This window comes from Condylura cristata, unplaced genomic scaffold (genome assembly GCF_000260355.1).
Source record: "Condylura cristata isolate star-nosed mole 26May11 unplaced genomic scaffold, ConCri1.0 scaffold00013, whole genome shotgun sequence".
NCBI lineage: Eukaryota > Metazoa > Chordata > Mammalia > Eulipotyphla > Talpidae > Condylura > Condylura cristata.
The window spans coordinates 28914064-28915092 of record NW_004567114.1 but is presented as its reverse complement, the minus strand read 5'-3'; positions in this window follow the sequence as shown (position 1 = coordinate 28915092).

The following is a 1029-nucleotide window of genomic DNA, read 5'->3' as shown; positions in this document are numbered from 1 at the left end:
GCAGTTAGTCCCTTTTAAGTAAAATCTTCCTTGCTATTTTTCACAGGGATCATGACAATTTTTCCTTAACACCACACACATATTGTTAGGGGAAGGGAAATATTACTTCAAAATCAGGTCTCTATTGTTTTTTTCTTCTTTTCCATGTTGTTTTGTTAGAGAAATTTTTTAGTTTCATGTATAAATTATGAATACTATGAATCCGTACCGTGTCTACTTACTATCTGGGAAAGAATAATCTTTTGACTTCTCTTTTTCCATTTTTTCTTTTCCATTAACTTATTTCAGCCATTTAAATTTTCAAAAGTAGGTACATCTTTGTCCCAAAATATAAGTTAGTTGAAAAAAAGTTAAATGAAACTCATATATTGTCATCAAGCATACCAGATTATGAAAAGAATGATACTTCATAGTTACACAATATATTTTCATAAATTTGATTTCCACATATTCAACACAACATTCCTTGATCCTTACAATGACACTGTAATGAACATCATCACCATTTCATAGTTTGAAATGGCATCTTAGAAAATGACAAAGCTGGAATGAAATTATGTCTGCTAGATATGGATGGAATACTGTTTACCTATTCAATGCAGTCATATGTACTAAATAACAAGAAAAATATTCTATGTAGCAATGCAAGATTAAAATATAAAGAATGATAGTGTAGGTGAAAGCATTCACTTTGATTATACATGTTTTACATGCTTTCTTTAACTGGTTCATTAAGAAATCTCTATTTACAGACAAGTCATACCTGTATCTACAAATGTGTAAATTCTTCCACAGATAAATTGAACAATTTTAAACTATACTAATAGAAGTGGCTTGATTGAATTTTGGAAGGCTCTGTGTTACAACTTAATTTATTATTCCATTATTTGGAAGACTCCAGAGATGGTAAAATTTCTATATGTATCATTCCATAAAGGTATCTTTAATTAATTATTCAGTTACTCTTGGGTTTAATTTTCAGTTCCAGAATCATTAGTTACAGTGGAGGGAGTAAGTTTTATTTCCAGA